At 41.8% G+C, this 18,439-nt stretch overlaps 1 non-coding gene across 1 annotated transcript; it reads left to right on the top strand.

Annotated features, from left to right (window-relative positions):
- Positions 1 to 2,346: 2,346 nt before the first annotated feature.
- LOC118487703 lies at positions 2,347 to 2,453 on the top strand. The gene has a single exon (XR_004882646.1). It is a non-coding gene; the product is annotated as a small nucleolar RNA R71 (small nucleolar RNA).
- Positions 2,454 to 18,439: the final 15,986 nt, after the last annotated feature.

Below are 18,439 nucleotides of genomic sequence, written 5' to 3' on the forward strand. Positions count from 1 at the left end.
TTTTAGAACTTGAAATTCCCAACTTAAACCTAGACAAGTAAAAAAATGCATTTTTTTTTTTGAAAAAAAAAATTTGGGGTGATTAGCGGTTTCAATAGAGTTTTGTGTAAGACTTGTATTTAGGACTTGCAAGATTCAAGGTTTTAGCATCCCCCCCCCCCTCCCACACTTAAATTACACATTGTCCTCAATGTGTCCCAAAAATAAGTTTTTAGGTTGATTGAATGTGTAAAAAGGTGTGAAAAAGCAAAATTTATGTTACTGGGCGTCTGGACACGGCCCCGTGGTGTCCGAGCACGGCCCCGTGTTCAGATCGCCAGTAACAAAAGTTTGTAAAAAGAAACAGAAGCCTGGGCACGAGGGCGTGTTCGGTGAGCACGCCCCGTGTCCAGTTACCTGAACTGGGCAATTTCTGCAGATGGTGCAGCACGGGGCCGTGTTGGGGGGGGGGGGCACGGCCCGTGCTGAACTTGCTGTAATGAAGAAAATTTTGTCGGACGGCTCTGTTTTCGTGCATGGGGTGCTGGTTCAATTTTCCCTTGTTAACCTTCACCATGTGGAGTGTGTTTTATTTCTGAAAATTAAAACTAAACTAGAAAACATAAAAAAATTAATCTAAGCTAAACTAAGGATAGTTCCACGGAATGCCTCCGTGGTGCGCCACGTTTATAAGGGTCCTTGGCTAGACCCAAAGCCTAGTCATATGTTACCCAAGCGGGATGTTTTGCATCCCATGCTACACCGTCGGAGAGCATCATCCAAACTTGAGTCAATGACCTTCATGTAGTTGACCGGGTCGTCGTCTTCTACTCTTTTTCCAACTCCAAACTTCATTTCCTCGTCCCCAATCCTCAATGTTAGTGTTCCATCATTCATATCTACCACTGCTTGGGCCGTAGCTAGGAATGGCCTCCCTAGGATGAGTGGTACTTCTGCATCTTCCTCCATATCTAGTATGACAAAGTCGGCCGGAAAGACAAATTCACCGATTTTGACAAGTAGATTTTCAGCGACACCTTGTGGATATTTGACGGATCTATCGGCGAGTTGTATGCTTATTTTTGTAGGGCTTGTTTTCCCTAAGCCGAGTCGGTTGAACATTGATGAGGGCGTGAGGTTGATGCTTGCCCCGAGATCTGCTAGTGCATTACGAACGGGGGATTCCCCAATCGAGCAAGGAATTGTGAAGCTTCCGGGGTCAAGCTTCTTTTGCGGGAGTTTGTTGAGTAGTAAGGCGGAGCATTCTTCACCTAAATTAACTATTTGCAATGACTCAATTTTCCTTTTATGAGTGAGGAAGTCCCTCATAAATTTTGAATATTTAGGCATTTGAGTTAGGACTTCGATAAATGGAATATTAACATGCAATTGTTTTAATAAATTTTTGAACTTTGCGAATTGCTCATTGGTCTTTTGACGAATTAACCGACCGGGATATGGAACCGGAGGAGTCTTAGTAGGCTCTTGAATTGGTGGAGAAGCCTTCTCTTGTTGGGGCGGAGTTGTGGTTTGGCTTCTTTCAGTTGGCGGTAATGGAGCCTCTTCGGAACCCACGGTACGGTTTCTCAATGTTATGAGATGGAGTTGTGCTTTTGGGTTAGTTTTGGTATTACTTGGTAACGCGCCTTGTGGTCTCTCGGAGAAATTCTGAGCTATTTGATTTAATTGCTTTTCAGTGTTTTGTATACTAGCTTGTTGATTTCTAAAATTCGATTCCAATTGTTGAAATCGATCCGAGTTTTTCTTTTCGGTATCGGAGATGAGGCGAGATACAGTATCTTCAAGCCTTTCTCTTCCACCTTGTTGTTGAGAGAAATTTTGTGACTCGACTCTTGGTTGTTGAAAGTTTGTTCTTTGGTTTAGATTTTGTTGGTTACTACCATTGCCGGGTTCTCTCCAACCAAGGTTAGGGTGGTTACGCCATCCTTGGTTGTAGGTACCCGTTGGAGGACTCGACGGCCTAGGTCTATTATCAATGTAGTTTACCGTTTCTACTTGATCATCTACCTCTTTCATACAACTCCAATTTTCGTGTGGCCCACCACACCCTTCACAAGCCATGACCGAGGCTGTTTTTGCCATTTCTAGCTTTTTTTATTTTTCAAGAAAGGGCCTCGATTTGGGCTTGTAAAGAAGTGCTTTCATCAACCTTATGGGCGCCCGAGGCAATAGATTTATTACCTCGGGGAGTGTGCCACTGAAAATTGGTTTGAGCAATTTCCTCAATTTGATTATATTTCATTTGGGCGACGATTACCTAAGAGTCCCCCGGAGCTAGAGTCAAGTGTTTGTCTTGTGTGTGGCAACAACCCATTGTAGAAAGTGGATACTTGTTGCCACACCGCAAGACCGTGATGAGGACACTTTCTTAGTATCTCCTTGAACATTTCCCAAGTTTCATATAAGGATTCCCCATCCTCTTGTGAATATGTATTAATTTCAGTCATTAATTTAGCCGTTTTAGCGGGAGGGAAATACTTATATTGAAACTTTTGGGCTAGTTCATCCCAGGTGTTTACCAAGCCAACTGGGAGGGCGTTAAGCCAAGCCTTAGCTCGGTCTTTTACTGAAAATGGAAACATTCATTAGCGGATGGCGTCGTTTGATGCTCCATTGATCCGAAAGGTATCACATATTTCTAAGAAATTAGTAATATCTAGATGAGGATCCTCGTCCGCAAGCCCATGGAAGGTTGCGGAGTTTTGAAGCATCTGTATCAAATGTGGCCGAAGTTCGAAGTTGTTGGCTTCGACATTCGGTGCATTGATAGCGGCGCCGAGATTACCTACGGTGGGTCGTAGGTAATCCATGAGGGTACGCTGGTCCGCCATTGGAAGTGGGTCCCCCGGAACTTTCTCTTGTTTTTTTAGCTTTGAGTCTCTTTCGTAGAAAGTGTTCGGGTTCGTCTAGGGGTTCTTTTATGTCCCTATTGGAACTGGAGCTCATACACTACGTGGAAAATGCAAATGTGGCGCCTGAGTTCCAAGCCCTGCAATAAAAACAAAGAAAAACGTTGGTCAGAAGCTTCACCACGGCCCCGTGCTCAGATGAACATGGCCAGTGGTCGGAGATACAATGATTGTTTTCCGGATCCCTGTTACTGGGGAGTTCGACACGGCCCCGTGTTGCACCGACACGGCCCCGTGCTCAACTCTCTGTAACTCGGAAAATAAAAACTGCCAGTAATGATGCTGGGCACGGCCTGTGTCGACTAGGCACGGCTCGTGCTGAGCTCTGCGGAAACTGAAAAATTAAGAAAAATCTAAAAAAAAAACAGAAAAATTAGAAAAAAACGATTAGGCCGTTGATTCCTAACTTTCTTAAAATCCTTGTGTCCCCGGCAACGGCGCCAAAAACATGATGTGTGCGTGCTGTTATATATTTTTAATGTATATTTTAAGCCCGTTTACACTTTTTAGTCAAGTTTTAAATTTATAAAACACGATATTTACTAACACTAAACACACATATGGGCAAGTGCACCCATCGTGGACGTAGTATAGTGTTGGTAAGATATCGAGGTCGTCCAAGGACACAAGAGCTTTTAGTACCGGTTTATCCTCAACGTCTAATCAAATCAAAAGTTAGAAAAAGGTTTTCAAACTAGAAAAATAAAACTAACTAAAATGCTGAAAAATAAAATAAAAGTAAAAACAGATAGACAAAATGAATCACTTGGATCCGACTCGTGTGTAGTGTAACCTTTGATTATTTCCGCACTTTTGCACTTTTTAAGAGATTATCTTAGTTATTGTAGTAGGCCCCTCTTTTGAAGGTGACGTTACCCTTAACCCAGTAGTTTGAGTCAGCAAGGATACAATCCTAAAGGGTCGGATTATTGAAAGATAATTAATTAAGTTTTTAATGCATAATGTGGTAGGCCCCTCTTTTGAAGGTGACGTTACCCTCGGCTAAGTAGTCTGAGTCAGCAGGGATACAGTCCTAAGTAGCTGGGTTAAAGTTTTAATAGTAGCTTACTTATGAGGGGATCAAAGAGTTTGGACCCCCGCCATCCAATACCGGTGGGTATTGAAGGAGGTCTTACTAAATTTGACCCAGGTCCTTTGTAGGATCTATACACTGAACAATGGCAAGACTCTTACCAAACTGTTCCCTTAACCCCCGACCAGGTAGCCAACATATCTCCATATAGACTGTGGAGATATGAATGGTGAAAATCTTTTATTTTATATAGACAGTAAAATAATGCCAAGACACCACGGACAAAAGATAAGGAAGAATCACCTTCAACATAAGAAACTAGTTATTAAAGTCATTAATACATAACCAAATAAAAAGTGCGAAAAGATTAAAAATAAAAAGTATTACACTAAACACTTGTCTTCACCAAGTGATGTAAGAGACTTAGGAAATCATGGCCTTTGGTTGTCAAGAACTCTTACGATCAATCTTGGATCTTGAGACGACTCACACACTCTATGATGGATGATGGATGATGGTGGTGGATGATGGTGTTGTGATGGTGGTGGGTGGTGGATGAAGTGTGAGAGAGGTGGTGTGCCAAGGGATGGTTTGCAAATGAGCCAAGCACCCCTATTTATAGCCTGAACAGCAGCTCGGGCACGACCCCGTATCCATCATCCTTCTCTTTCTTCATTAATTGTAGTTTGTCTGCATTAGTTGACCACGCCCCCGTGTCTGCTAAGCACGACCTCGTGTGCAGAAGCGTATCTATACTATCAAGATTTCCCTAGATTCTGCGAATCTTAGAGTTGACCACGGCCCCGTGTCCACTGAGCATGACCCCGTGGTGGGCGATAGAAGCTTCTACAACTTTGTCTTTTCTGCTGACACTTGGGCATGCCCCCATTGTCACACCCCCAAAATCCACTCGCGGAGTATCACCGCTTGGAGGTGTGACTGACCAAGATCAAGCCACCAATCATATTGAACAATATACATATAATTGTAATTCAACCAAACCAATATGAAAGGTGTTCAAAACATAAGTATGATATCAACGTTTAGCGGAAGCATAAAAGTAAACCCAACATAAGTTTAAGTATGTAATGTCATAAACCTTTAACAAAGCATTCACGATCCTTGTCCACAACGACCGCGCGTCCCAGTGCAAGCTCCAAGTGTACCTAATGACCTGCAATGCATGTAACAGAGAGTCAACAACTAGTTGAGCGAGTTCACAGTGGGTTGTTTAGTAATAGCATTTATTTCGTAAAACGTTTGCATGTTTAGTAACCCATATATCGTTTATAATTTCATCGCGGCCCTCCAGGCATGTTTGCGAAGATTAGTGAGGGTTTCCCATGAATTGTAGACTAGTTTTATTTGTATCGCGGCCCTCCAGGCATGTGTGTGAAGTTTAGTATCAGTATCGCGGCCATTCCAGACATGTGTGCGAAGATCAGTATCAGTATTGCGGCCATTACAGGCATGTGTGCGAAGAGTAGTGGGGGCTTCCCCATGTATCACTAGTCTAGCAGTATCTATAAGTGACCTTTCCCAACAGAGGTCAGTAATCCATAATTCCCAATAACCACGTAAGCACAGATAATCATCCAATCCCATTCCCTACCCCGGGAATCCCATGCCTTGGTAAGAGTGTGAACTCACCTTGGTTTGCTCGGTATGCTAAAGTATGTGCTCACAGTTAATCAATCAAGTCCTAAAGTACGCACGTGTACGAAATCTGTTTGCATTCACGAAGTTTGCATATAAGTACAATCACAGTGGACAATGCGTTAATAATCACCGAGTAGCACATTACACATAATCATACAAGTCATGTACAACATTCAACGGCAGTTAACTAACCAGGTTAACCCCTAACATAAATAAACTAAGTCACTGTGCAAATTACCCAATCGGCGAAACACCCCCCTTGTTTCGCCGTGCACCCTCTCCGACGAAACACTTTTGTTTCGTTAAGATTGTTTCGTCGCAACTGGTCTTCGGCGAAACACATCTGTTTCGTCGAAGTCAGCGTTTTGTGGAACATCTGTTTCGCCGTAAATCAGTTACGTGCAGAAACCATAATTGCCGTCATCACCAAACAGCAATCATACAGAAATCATCTAGCACCAAATCATCATCAAATCATCATAACATGATTATCACAGCACTGACGTCTAGCATGAACCCTAGTTTATGAGTACCACAAACCGATTACCATACCACATCCCATCAACGAATCCTATTAACATGCTATCATGCATTCGGATAACACTTGCAACAATCAAACACGACGGTTCCGGAACATCATACAATCTAGTTCATCATCAACAAACAAGCCACATCTCGATACATATAATTGTAACCGATTAAATCATACATTACGAATTCAGAATCATCATACTCATATACTCATATTCGTTCCAGAAATCACGCATAAACACAACATGTATAAAGAAATCAAAGGATAAAGAAACCGATTTAACGAACACGCACTAACTGAGATGGGAGAAAAATAATGGATTGATCGCTAAGGAAAGCTTTGGGAACTTCAAACAGCCGTCACACAGGGGGAGAGCTCTAGGGTTCTAACTTTTGCCAAAGTGTTACGAATGAAACAGAATACCGGATAAATACCCCGTGTAACGAGTTGGGCCCTTAATGGGCTTCGGCGAATCGTGGGCCGGCGAAACACACTGTTTCGTCGAACAAGGGATGGCGAAACAAATCTGTTTCGTCGTGATGTTCTATGGCGAAACACATTAGTGTTTCGTCGGGTTGTTTAAGGGCGAAACACTCTTTGTTTCGTCTGGTGGGTTATCATATCACTTAAACATATCGCAACGTATACACTTAAACATCCAAACACATAAGCATGCATAATCACAATACACTTTATCATGTCACAACGTATACAGTTACAAAGCAAACAACTTAAACAAACAGTTAACTTGCATTTATTGCGAAAACAGAATCTTGGAAACTCGAGTTGTCACATTATCCCCAACTTGAAAGAAATTTCGTCCCGAAATTTAGCATGCGCTTACTGAGGAAGCTAGGTAAGTTGTATCGTTTACTGGTTTTCCTAGGGTGTCACATCATCCCCCCGTTGATTTGGAATTTCGTCCTGAAATTCGGTAGTAGCTTCAGCCTCAGTAGTAGTTGCATTGTTCTGGAACAACTGGGGATACTTGAGTTCCATCTGGTCTTCTCGTTCCCAGGTGTACTCTGGGCCACGACGGGAGTTCCAACGAACTCGAACTAGAGGTATTCTGGTGTTTTTGAGGACCTTAACATCCCGGTCCGTGATTTCAACTGGTTCTTCGACGAAATGCAACTGTTCGTCGATAGTGAGTTCCTTCAAAGTAGCTTTTCTGACAGTCACGAGCCGCCGCCATGCGTGGTCGTATCTGTGCAATCCGTTCAGTAGCATCAACTACCATTTCTGGGCATGTGATCTGACTATCACCCACCTCTGCCCAACAAAGAGGTGATCGGCATTTACGTCCGTACAATGCCTTGAATGGAGCGGCTTGAATGCTGGTGTGGTAACTGTTATTGTACGAGAACTCCACTAACGGAAGATGTTTTTCCCAGCTGCTGCCGAAGTCGATAACGCGTGCACGTAACATGTCTTCCAGAGTTTGAATAGTGCGCTCAGACTGCCCATCCGTCTGAGGGAGATAGGTTGTGCTCATGTCTAATCGAGAGCCAAAAGATTTGTGCATTGCTTGCCACAGTTCTGAAGTAAAGTGTGCATCACGATCAGAAATAATAGAGGTTGGCACTCCGTGCCTCGAAACAACTTCTTTCAGGTATATGTCTGCCAAAGTAGAGAACTTGTTTGTCTCTTTGATAGCAAAGAAGTGAGCAGACTTTGTGAGTCGATCCACGATCACCCAAATAGTATCGTTCCCAAGCTGGGATCTAGGCAGGCCAGTAACAAAATCCATGGAAATTTCCTCCCATTTCCATTGTGGTATCCTTGGTTGCTGAAGTAGGCCTGATGGTTTCTGGTATTCCGTCTTGACTCTCGCACACGTCAAACACTTGCCAACGTACGTTGCTATGTGGGCCTTCATGCTAGGCCACCAATACGTAGTTCTAAGATCGTGGTACATTTTATCCGAACCTGGATGTACCGAGTAGCGGGATTTATGAGCCTCATCCATTACCAGCTCGCGTAAGTTGCCATAAAATGGGACCCATATGCGTCCTGTTACGTAGTAAGCACCGTCTTCCTTGTGTTCTAATCGTTGCCTTGAGCCGCGTAAGGCTTCAGCCCTGACGTTTTCTGGTTTCAATGCTTTTACCTGAGCATCTCGTATCTGTGCAGGGAGACTAGACTGAATAGTGAGTTGCAATGCTCGCACGCGTCTAGGTACAGTATCCTTTCGACTGAGAGCGTCAGCCACAACGTTGGCTTTGCCTGGATGGTACTTGATGGCGCATTCATAATCTTTAAGTAGCTCGACCCATCGACGTTGTCGCATGTTCAATTCCTTCTGCTTGAAGATATGCTCGAGACTCCTGTGATCGGTGTAGATAGTGCACTTGGTACCGTACAGGTAATGTCGACATATCTTAAGGGCAAAAACAACCGCTCCCAGCTCTAAATCATGAGTAGTGTAATTCCGTTCGTGGATCTTAAGTTGGCGCGAAGCGTAAGCAATGACTTTATCCTGTTGCATCAATACACAACCAAGACCCTGAATTGATGCGTCACAATAAACCATGAAATCGTCTGTGCCCTCTGGCAGAGAGAGAATAGGTGCACTGCATAGTCTATCCTTTAAGCGTTGGAAAGCCGTTTCCTGTGTATTGCCCCAACGATAAGTAACACCTTTCTGTGTCAGTAGTGTAAGCGGTTGTGCAATCTTTGAGAAGTATTTGATGAACCGTCTGTAATAACCCGCCAAACCCAAGAATTGGCATATTTCCGTTGGTGTACGTGGTGCAGGCCAGTTCCTGATCGAGTCTACCTTGGATGGATCAACATGAATCCCATCCTTGTTTACCACGTGGCCTAGAAAGTGGACTTCACGAAGCCAGAAGTCGCATTTTGAAAACTTGGCGTACAGTTGTTCCTTTCGAAGGAGTTCCAAAATAAGTTGTAAATGTTGCTCGTGTTCCTCCTGACTCTTAGAGTAGATCAGGATGTCGTCGATGAAGACAATCACAAACTTGTCCAAGTAAGGTTTGCACACTCTGTTCATAAGATCCATAAAGACCGCAGGTGCGTTCGTTAATCCGAAGGGCATGACAAGAAACTCGTAGTGGCCGTAGCGAGTTCTGAATGCTGTTTTGGAGACGTCCTCATCCCGGACTCTCAGTTGATGGTAACCTGACCTCAGATCAATCTTTGAGTAGTAGCTCGACCCTTGTAGTTGGTCGAACAAGTCATCTATACGTGGAAGAGGATAGTGGTTCTTCACTGTCACCTTGTTGAGTTCGCGGTAATCTATACACATTCGGAAGGTACCGTCTTTCTTCTTCACAAATAATACTGGAGCTCCCTAGGGCGAAGAGCTAGGACGAATAAAACCCTTATCCAAGAGTTCTTGCAATTGCTTAAACAATTCTTCTAGTTCGGTTGGAGCTAATCGATACGATGCGCGAGCTATTGGTGCTGCTCCTGGAGCTAGTTCAATCTGGAATTCGACCTGGCGATGAGGCGGTAGCCCAGGTAAATCTTCAGGAAACACTTGAGGAAAATCGCGTACAACTGGGATATCCTCTAATCTCTTCTCTTTTGTTGATGCATCAGTAACAAGTGCCAAAATGGCAGTGTGGCCCTTGCGCAAACATTTCTGAGCCTTCAGAAAGGAGATGATGCCAACCACGGCACCACTCTTGTCGCCTTGAACTTCGAGAGGTTCTTTACCAGAACGGGGAATACGAACGATCTTCTCCTTGCATAAGATCTCTGCTTGTTGCTGGGATAACCAATCCATACCAATGACGATGTCGAAACTACCCAGAACTATAGGAATGAGGTTGATGGAGAAAGTCTGACCGGCTAAGACGATGTTACAACCTTTTACTACATGTGTGGCCTCTAAACTTTTACCGTTGGCTAACTCTACGACATGTTTGGCGTTTAAGGGTGTTGGTGTACGTTTTAACATTTGACTAACTTTTAGAGACACATAACTGGTATCCGCACCCGAATCAAACAATACAGTAACATAAAAGCCGTCGAGAAGAAACTTACCCATAACCACGTTAGGATCATTCCTTGCGTCACCCTGCCCCAGCACGAACACACGACCCCTAGCATCGTTGCCATTATTATTCCCCCCATTGTTGTTCCCGTTGCCCTGATTGTTGTTATTGTTGTTGTTCTGGTTTTGTTCTAACTGGGGGCAGTCACGTTTGAAGTGGCCTTCAGCACCACATTGATAACATCCTCTGTTTCCACGCTGTTGTTGCTGCTGCTGGTTTCGTGGAGCAGGTGGTTGTTGTTGCTGATTCTGATTCGCAGGTCGTGAGCTCCTGCAATCTTTAGCCTCATGACCAAACTTGAGGCACCGCTGACAACGACCCTTGTTGCACTGGCCGTTGTGGTGCTTGTTGCAAGTATTGCACCTTGGAAGGTTTCCTCGATATCCACCCTGTCTCTGACTACTCGAAGTTTGCTGACCAGGGCTCTGGTAGTTATCAGTCTTTCGCTGCTGAACCTGAGACTGAGTTGTAGCTGAACCCTTACTGGAATCCCCATCCCATTTCCGCTTGTTATCACTGGGAGTAGCGGAAGTAGTAGCATCGGTAGCACTGATACGTGTAGGCAGCCTGTTCTGTTCCACTGCCTGATCTGTGAGGCGATGAGCAAGACGTTGAATATCCTGGATATTATCAAGGTTGGCCGATGTCACGTGGCTTTGAATTTCTGGTGCCAGCCCTTTGAGATACAACTCTATACGCCTGATAGGAGGGTCCACCATAGTTGGACACAGGACAGCCAGCTCGTTTGACCTTTTAGTATATGCCTCAATTTCCGACCCAGTCATCTTCAAATGAAAGTACTCCACCTCTAACTTGTGGATGTCGTCACGTGTGCAGTATTCCCATTTAATCAGCTCTTTGAAATCATTCCAAGGGGTGGCATTAGCAGCTGCCAACCCTAAAAGTTGAACTTGCGCATTCCACCAAGTCAGCGCGATTCCTTCCAGTGTGCCAGTGGCGTACTTCACCCTGCGAGCCTCAGGGCATTCACACATCTCAAACACAGACTCGAGCTTTTCAAACCAATGGAGGAGTCCCACTGCTCCCTCCGTGCCACTGAATGTGCTAGGACGACAGTCCATGAAATTCTTAAAAGTGCAAACAGGTGGCTGAGCGTGTTGACCTGTTGTGTATAAGAACAGGACAAGGTTAAACACAAGAGTTGGTTTAGGAGTGTAGGATCTAAAGATCCTAGTGTGAGTTACGACTGAAGGGTATACCTCCTGCTTGTGCGGCTGCAAGTGCCGCAGCAACTTGTTCGTTAATGAGAGTCGTCAACTGGGCTAGTGTCAAGTTAATGCGTCCAGCCATGATCTTCATAGTAAAGGTAACATAGGTGAGAGAGCGTTCGCGAATAGTGCGATGACAGAAGAGAGTAAGCACACAAGTGTTCTCAAGTAATAACGAATAGTAGGCAATGTAATCTAAGCATACCACGAGCAAAGTTCTATGTAATCCTAGCAAGTAGGCAAAGTAAACATGAATAGTAGTACCTATGGTGATGAGCCTTGCACGTGGAGCGAAGCGTCGTTGTGGATCGTTGAGCACTGTGCTGGTTATAGTCTGGTTTTAATAAAAAAAAAAACGTTTTCCCCATATTAATACCAAGTTCTCTATAACCAATGGATCTGATATCAATCTGTCACACCCCCAAAATCCACTCGCGGAGTATCACCGCTTGGAGGCGTGACTGACCAAGATCAAGCCACCAATCATATTGAACAATATACATATAATTGTAATTCAACCAAACCAATATGAAAGATGTTCAAAACATAAGTATGATATCAACGTTTAGCGGAAGCATAAAAGTAAACCCAACATAAGTTTAAGTATGTAATGTCATAAACGTTTAACAAAGCATTCATGATCCTTGTCCACAACGACCGCGCCTCCCAGTGCAAGCTCCAAGTGTACCGAACGACCTGCAAGGCATGTAACAGAGAGTCAACAACTAGTTGAGCGAGTTCACAATGGGTTGTTTAGTAATAGCATTTATTTCGTAAGATGTTTTCATGTTTAGTAACCCATATATCGTTTATAATTTCATCGCGGCCCTCCAGGCATGTTTGCGAAGATTAGTGGGGGTTTCCCATGAATTGTAGACTAGTTTTATTTGTATCGCGGCCTTCCAAGCATGTGTGCGAAGTTTAGTATCAGTATCGCGGCCATTCCAGGCATGTGTGCGAAGATCAATATCAGTATCGCGGCCATTACAGGCATGTGTGCGAAGAGTAGTGGGGGCTACCCCATGTATCACTAGCCTAGCAGTATCTATAAGTGACCTTTCCCAACAGAGGTCAGTAATCCATAATTCCCAATAACCACGTAAGCACAGATAATCATCCAATCCCATTCCCTACCCCGGGAATCCCATGCCTTGGTAAGAGTGTGAACTCACCTTGGTTTGCTCGGTATGCTAAAGTATGTGCTCACAGTTAATCAATCAAGTCCTAAAGTACGCACGTGTACGAAATCAGTTTGCATTCACAAAGTTTGCATATAAGTACAATCACAGTGGACAATGCGTTAATAATCACCGAGTAGCACATTACACATAATCATACAAGTCATGTACAACATTTAACGGCAGTTAACTAACCAGGTTAACCCCTAACATAAATAAACTAAGTCACTGTGCAAATTACCCAATCGGCGAAACACCCCCTTGTTTCGCCGTGCACCCTCTCCGACGAAACACTTTTGTTTCGTTAAGATTGTTTCGTTAAGATTGTTTCTTCGCAACTGGTCTTCGGCGAAACACATCTGTTTCGTCGAAGTCAGCGTTTTGTGGAACATCTGTTTCGCCGTAAATCAGTTACGTGCAGAAACCCTAATTGCCGTCATCACCAAACAGCAATCATACAGAAATCATCTAGCACCAAATCATCATCAAATCATCATAACATGATTATCACAGGACTGACGTCTAGCATGAACCCTAGTTTATGAGTACCACAAACTGATTACCATACCACATCCCATCAACGAATCCTATTAACATGCTATCATGCATTCGGATAACACTAGCAACATTCAAACACGACAGTTCCGGAACATCATACAATCTAGTTCATCATCAACAAACAATCCACATCTCGATACATAGAAATTATAACCGATTAAATCATACATTACGAATTCAGAATCATCATACTTATATACTCATATTCGTTCCAGAAATCACGCATAAACACAACATGTATAAAGAAATCTAAGGATAAAGAAACCGATTTAACGAACACGCACTAACCGAGATGGGAGAAAAATAATGGATTGATCGCTAAGGAAAGCTTCGGGAACTTCAAACAGCCGTCACATGGGGGGAGAGCTCTAGGGTTCTAACTTTTGCCAAAGTGTTATGAATGAAACAGAATACCGGATAAATACCCCGTGTAACGAGTTAGGCCCTTAATGGGCTTCGGTGAATCGTGGGCCGGCGAAACACACTGTTTCGTCGAACAAGGGATGGCGAAACAAATCTGTTTCATCGTGATGTTCTATGGCGAAACACATTAGTGTTTCGTTGGGTTGTTTAAGGGCGAAACACTCTTTGTTTCGTCTACTCGTTTCGTCTGGTGGGTTATCATATCACTTAAACATATCGCAACGTATACACTTAAACATCTAAACACATAAGCATGCACAATCACAATACACTTTATCATGTCACAATGTATACAGTTACAAAGCAAACAACTTAAACAAACAGTTAACGTGCATTTATTGCGAAAACAGAATCTTGGAAACTCGAGTTGTCACACCCGTGCTCACTGAGCACGGGGCGTGTTCAGCCTTCTATTCTCTTGTTTTTGCTTGGGAAGATGCTGTCAGGGAGTCGGGCATGCCACGTTTGTTCCTTTTCTTGTATTTATGTTAGATTTAGCTGCCTTTTGCTTCTTTTGTTCATTTGAGCTCATTTAATCCTGAAATTATAAAAGGAAGACAAAAACACACTTTTTCCAACATTAGTACTAAAAAAGGGTTAGTTTTATGTCACAATTGATGTAATTTATATGTTGCATTTTGTGCACACCAATAACGCTATAGGAGTAACGCGTCGCCCGTATTCTTGAGGTCATGTTAAGTCTTTTATTCTTGCGGTAATCTGTGGGTTGACTTGTTAAATTGCATGTCATGTTTACATTAATCCTGTTCATTATTTTTCTCATGTGGATTGTTCAAACTCTTATACATACATGCTAGTACTCAAAACTTGTATACTCGTCAGTACTTTTGTATTGAACTATACTTTAAAACGTATTGCAGGATTTTGATGATGATGATGATGATGACGGAATCTAGTAGGATGCCTAGAAATGCACCAAACTTTAATTCGTGTATATTAATTTAGTCATTCGATAATTTTTGTAATTCATTTTGTTTCAAACTCGATGTATTCTATATCAAACAATGTACTTGATGTTAGCAATGAAATGAAAATGTTTATTAAATACTTGTCACCTTTAGTGTTATGAAGTCTCGAGAAATCTCGTTCGTCAATGTTTCCACCATCGGTTGGGGTGTGACATGATAAAAAGAGAATGTATCACTTTGCAGATTTAAGGTTTCTAGTAATAGCCTCCTGGTCTAAGTCCTAGGTTCCTAATTAAACATACAATGCAACATGTATTAGTGTATTAACCCAATTCAAACTTTAACAATAATCACGAGATCAAAACCCCAACGTAGTTAACAAAGTATAGCCTTATCCAGGAAGCACTTTGATCAGACATGGTATCGTGCCAATGATCAGGGTTACGTACACTTTTACGTAGCAGAGATTCATAGTTTAGGGGTTCGGGAAGTGAAACAGCAGAATGAGAGAGCATTTGATTAGAGAATTCGCTCGAACAGGTGCGAAAACTTCTGTCCCAGACTGGCCTTTATATAGCCCACCTGGGATTGCCTGGAGCGTCGCGGAAGGAGACCGGGTCTCTTCTGCGTGTCACCTGGAGGGTCAGCCTGGCCTAGGTTGCCACATGTCCAGCATAGGTTTGACATGTGGCGCGACGTCGTGACACGTGTCCCTGGCCGCCTTTTTCGTCCAATCGCGTGTTTTTCTAGATTTTCGTGCTGGTACTTATCGCGTATGCTCGGGTCTCGATCCTAAATAGTCTGGTTTTTAATTGCGAGTCTAATAAGGGTACTTTTGTGCGGGTCGGTTTATCAATCGTGAAGTTTTCTTAATCACTAAGTTGGGTATACAAGTTTCGTCGCGCGCACTTCTGGTTTTGATTACGGATTGTCGTCGGAAATATTTTTGAGGGTTGTTACAACCATATATATAGGAGAAAATGTGCTAATGTGAGAGAGCAATGGTTATTTGATTTTAATATATAGTTAATTGGTGAGAGCTTAATAGTTAACATGTGAAGAAGGGTGTGAACGGGAAGGGATGTTGAATTGGCAAAGGAAGGATAAGATTGTGCGCTGGCCATGGGAGAAGATTTGTTAGCTAATTAGGGTTGTTTGAGGGTCGAAAATTAGGTTGATACCATGAAAGGATTGGTGTTCACAATAATAAATAAATAAGAGTGATCTAATAGTAATATACAAAATATTCTCCTAACCAAGAATAAAAAAATATAGTAAAACTGTTCACTCCAAATATGTGTTATACGTTAACTAGTTGATGCCCGGCCGCCCGCGCTGCGGGGCGATGGCCGGATAATTGTCAATCAATTAACAAGCCACTATTATAGTTTTGTTAGGGAAAAAAAACTAAAACGATGACAAGACCGTAGTTCTGAGCTCAGGGCAAAACTGTAGTTTCTCAGGATTAATGAGTGAGTGTTACGCAGCTCATTGACATGGAAAAAAATTAAATCCAGTCAACCAATTAAAAAAGTCACTTTTATAGTTTTGCTAAAAAAAACTAAAACGATAGCAATACTGTAATTTGAACTGAGGGCAAAGTTGAATTTGTTTACTTGGGTAAAATCGTAATTTGCCAAAAGTTAAAGTGATGGCAATACTATAAATTTGAACCGGAGACAAAATCGTAATATAACTATGCACTAAGGATAAAATCATAATTTTAAGCTGGGGACAAAACTATACTTTTAATTTGAACTCGGGCAAAATCAAAATTTTGAAGTTAGGGCAAAATCGTAATTTGAATCGGGGGGCAAAATCATACTTTTATTTTGAACCAGTCAAAAACATAATTTTAAACTTAAGGCGAAATCATAATTTTTGAAAGGGGCGAAAATGCAAAATCGTCATTTTTAGTTTGGGGCAAAAGCAAAAATTTATTTTGAACTGGGGCCAAAATTGTAATTGTAATATGGGGATAAAATCATAATTTTGAACCGAGGGGAAAATCGCAATTTTGAGCGAGGGACAAAAACGTAATTTTATTTTGAAGTGGGGGGCGAAAACATAATTTTATTTTAAATTAAGGACGAAATCGTAATTTTAAATCGAATATAAAATAATAAAACCGGTGGTCAAATAACGGAGTGCCACACAGCAAAAAAAAACTAAAACGATAGCAATACTGTAATTTGAACTGAGGGCAAAGTTGAATTTGTTTACTTGGGTAAAATCGTAATTTGCCAAAAGTTAAAGTGATGGCAATACTATAAATTTGAACCGGAGACAAAATCGTAATATAACTATGCACTACGGATAAAATCGTAATTTTAAGCTGGGGACAAAACTATTTTTGTAATTTGAACTCGGGCAAAATCAAAATTTTGAAGTTAGGGCAAAATCGTAATTTGAATCGGGGGGGGGGGGGGGGGGCAAAAGCATACTTTTATTTTGAACCAGTCAAAAACATAATTTTAAACTTAAGGCGAAATCATAATTTTTGAAAGGGGCGAAAATGCAAAATCGTCATTTTTAGTTTGGGGCAAAAGCAAAAATTTATTTTGAACTGGGGCCAAAATTGTAATTGTAATATGGGGATAAAATCATATTTTTGAACCGAGGGCAAAATCGTAACTTTGAGCGAGGGACAAAAGTGTAATTTTATTTTGAAGTGGGGGGCGAAAACATAATTTTATTTTAAATTAAGGACGAAATCGTAATTTTAAATCGAGTATAAAATAATAAAACCGGTGGTCAAATAGGGGAGTGCCACACAGCTGTGTGGCACTATTTTCCTCACTTCGTATTGTATATGTTGACTGTGTGGCACTATTCCCCTCACTTCGTATTGTATATGTTGAGAATGAGAATAGGGTGGAACACATTTGTAACACACCTTAATATTATAAGGCTAAAAGTCCTTTGGTCGTGAATTTATTTTCGTCGTTCTACAAAAACCCACAAAAACCAAACCCATCCGCATACTCCTCTCCCCCCCCCCCCCCCCCCCTCTCTCTATCCACTATGTATCATACGGGTTTTTCAATATTGATGGTTGGTAGACAAAATCATTGAGTTAGATCGTGATTAGTTTCAGAGTATTGATGCTCTTGGGAGTTATGGTAGCAAGACATATAACATAGATAACTCATCTTGGTTTACATTCACACCATAGCCCATTCATCAAATTATATCATCGCTGTAGTTGCATGGGCCACCAGACTCAATTGCGGCAATGACTCTCCCATAATGAAACATAATACTTACTGAATGGAACCAGTGGCGGATCTAAGAACTTTTTTCACTAGGTTCCTTTTGGTAGATTCTCACTATTTTTTTCCCCAAATCATACAAGGTTCTCACTAATGTTTTCCATTTTTTTCAAACCAAATGGGTTCCTAAGAACCCACAAAAGTGGCCTAGATCCGCCCCTGACACTTGACTGGAACATGGAAATCATCTTATTTGCTTTTGTAACACTTTAGGTACATCGGATCCATATTTTTCCATGTTTTCTTACAAGCGGTATAAAGTTAATAACATTTACTCTACTAGTTACATTATTATTCTAATAATAAAATAATTACATTTTACAATAAATTTAGTTAATAGTCTAACATTCTACAATTGTTCAAAGCAAACGTTGAAGCTAATTGTTCAAGTTAGACATTGAAGAACATTAAATGTTGCTAAAGGAATTAGAGTGCTAAAAATAAAAAAACTTAACTTCAAAATCAATATACGTACCATGAATCATGAATCACGTTCGCTAGCATCCACACATAGCTTTGAGCTACATGAGTTTTATCACTTCGACATAATCCCCATAAATTCCCGTCACTTTTCTATAAACCTTTCCTATCGTGTTACCACTAAGACTATTCGTGTAATTAGCTCATATGCGTAAAAAAACTTATAAACCTTTCTCTAAATTGTTCTTTGATCAGCAACTTTGCTTCATTGATTG

This window comes from Helianthus annuus, chromosome 15, assembly GCF_002127325.2.
Source record: "Helianthus annuus cultivar XRQ/B chromosome 15, HanXRQr2.0-SUNRISE, whole genome shotgun sequence".
Taxonomy (NCBI): domain Eukaryota; kingdom Viridiplantae; phylum Streptophyta; class Magnoliopsida; order Asterales; family Asteraceae; genus Helianthus; species Helianthus annuus.